Consider the following 3,109-nt stretch of genomic DNA (forward strand, 5'->3'; position numbering starts at 1 on the left):
TTTCTGGTGCTTTTTCAACTTTGAAGACATAAAACATACTGGATGTAAGATTCCGTTGTCATCTTTTTTGAAGTAGAACAGCTCCAATTCCACAGTCGGATGCATCAACTTGTATCACAAACTTTTTATTGAAGTCTGGAGCTTGAAGCACTGGTCTTGAAGTTAATATGGCTTTAACCTTATCAAATGATTCTTGACATTCTGGAGTCCAATCAAACTTTCTTTTAGGACTGGTTAAGTCAGTTAAGGGAGCTACTACGGCTGAGAAATTTGGACAGAATCGGCGATAAAATCCAGCCATGCCCAAAAATCTTTGTAGCTGTTTCCTTGTAGTAGGAGGGGTAGCCTTACGGATACCTTCTACATTAGCGTCAATAGGAGCGAGAAGGCCTTTTCCAACTTCAAATCCTAGATAATGTACAGTTGCCTTTCCAAACTCACTTTTTTGTAAGTTGATTGTTAGTCCTGCTTCCCGTAATTTCTTGAACACTTTTCTTAATATCTTCAGATGTTCTTCCCATGTATTAGAATAAATCACAATGTCATCAAGGTATACACCTACTCCTTCTATTGATCCTAGTAGTTGATCCATCACTCGCTGGAATGTTGCAGGTGCATTCATCAGACCAAACGGCAAAACAGTGTATTGATACAGTCCAAAAGGAGTAATGAAAGCCGACAGCAACTTAGCATTCTCATCTAACGGAATTTGATAATATCCTTTCAACAAGTCTATCTTGGAAACAAATTTGGCTTGCCCAATATTATCAAGTAATTGATCAATAAGAGGCAAGGGATAATTGTCAGCCACACTGATGGAATTCAGTTTCCTATAATCAGTACACATCCTAAATGAGCCATCTGGTTTCTTCACTAACACACAAGGAGAACTATAATGACTTGAACTGGGTTCTGCTAATCCATGCTGCAACAAATATTCAACTTCTTTCTTCAAAACATCTCGATGAAAAGGCGATAAGCGATAAGCTCTCATTTTAAAAGGTTTTCCATCTTCTCTGATCTTTATCTCATGCTTTGTCAGATTGGTACACCTAGGTACATCTGCAAAAATTTCAGGGAAACTTTGAATAACTTCACTTAATTCACTACTTTGCTCAGTACTCAGATGTTTTAGTTTATCTTCCAAATTTTCTAATATTGAAGAATTGTTCATCTTGTTTTCAGCTCCTAATTCGTAGCCGTCATCGTCCTCTGTAGATGAAGTTGTTTGTGTTATTGACACTGTTTCAGTTTTAGTCTCTGAGAAGTAAGGTTTCAAAAGATTCACATGTATCTTCCTCTGTCGTTTTCTTCTTCCTGGTGTTTCAATCACATAAGTTCGATCACTTAACTTCTCTATTATCCTATAAGGACCTTGAAACTTATTGGTAAGGGAAATCTTTTCACTGGTAAGAACACTAGAACTTGCTGTCCAATACTAAAATTTCTTAGCTTAGTTTTAGCATCATATTTCCTTTTCATTTTCTCTTGACTTATTTTCAAATTTTCTAAAGAGAATTTTCTAATTTCTCTTAATCTTTTCCTCAAGTTCTTCACATATTCTCCTTGGATTTCCTCTTGATTTTCTTCCCAATTCTCTGCAAGAATCTTCAATGGACCTCTAATGTCTCGACCAAAAATCATTTCATTTGGTGAACATCCCATGCTTTCTTGATAAGCATTCCTAACTTCAAATAACATTAAAGGTAAACCAGCATCCCATTCTCTTCCTGATTCATTACAATACTTAGTTAACATACTTTTCAATGTCTGGTGGAACCTTTCCAAGGCTCCTTGAGTCTCTGGATGATAAGCAGTTGATAACTGTTGTTTTACTCCTAACAAGTTCATCACATCCTGGAATAATTTTGAAGTAAAGTTCGTTCCTCTATCACTTTGCACAATTTCTGGTATTCCAAACTTGGAGAAAAACTCCACCAACTTCTCAGCAATTACCTTTGCACTTATACTTCTTACAGGAATCGCCTCAGGATACCTAGTCACTGGACACATTAATGTTAATAGATATTCATTTCCTTTCTTTGTTTTCGGAAGTGGCCCAACCACATCTATAATTACCTTGCTAAAGGGTTCTCCTCTAACTTCTATGGGTTGCAGGGGGGCTTTCTGAATGGTTTCATTCGGTTTTCCAGCTATCTGGCACGTGTGACACACTCTGCAAAATTTGCTAACGTCCTTGCGAAGTCCAGGCCAGAAAAAATACTTCATAACCTTCTCAACAGTCTTCCTGATTCCCATATGTCCAGACTCGTGCGCTACTGCTACAACTTGTTTTCTCAATGGATATGGAATCAAAATTTGATGATATTCACCCCATTCAGCATTTCCTGGTATATCTGCAGGTCGATGCTTCCTCATTAGCAATCCTTCCTTTAGATAATAACAGGTAGAGGTTTGTTGCATCTCTTCTTGATCAACAACTCTGAAGAACAAATCAGCCAACGTTGTATCCCTCTTCTGCAGTTTCATTAGCTTCTCTCTTGTCACTTGACCAACTTCAAGGGCTGAACTCTCCATATCTGCTAACTCTGCTTCTGTAGTTTCATTACCATCTTCAGGAACATTTTGACTACTCGGAGTCTCTTCAATAACAACAGGAACCTCTTCTTCTTGGGAAATCTCTTCATTACTAACACTAGGGAAACTTCACTTTCCTGGAACAGTTCTTCTAATCTTAAAGATCCTTCACTTGATTCTTCTGGTGCAGGTAAATCCTCAGTATTTTCACTTGCAGACATAGTTCTCTTCATACTCCTGGTAGTTACACAACTTGGAAACAGGTGGGGTTTTTCTTCTCTAAAGCTACTGTAGGACTAACCCTTAACGGTTTGTCTGTCACTATAGGACAAGGAACAAATGGTACACCACCAACTTCATTACCCAGTAAAACATGTACACCTTCAACAGCTAGTGAGTCCTTTACAGCAAAATCAACATTTCCTGTCACCAATTCACAGGACAAATGCAAGCGGCATATAGGAGTTACCTCTTCTCCTCCTATACCCTTCAAAATAACTGAATCTCCGGTGAGATTCTTCTCCAGCTGTGGGTGAGCACCACGAACTACCACACTATGGTTACTCCCCGT

This window comes from Macrobrachium rosenbergii, chromosome 12, assembly GCF_040412425.1.
Source record: "Macrobrachium rosenbergii isolate ZJJX-2024 chromosome 12, ASM4041242v1, whole genome shotgun sequence".
Classification (NCBI taxonomy): domain Eukaryota; kingdom Metazoa; phylum Arthropoda; class Malacostraca; order Decapoda; family Palaemonidae; genus Macrobrachium; species Macrobrachium rosenbergii.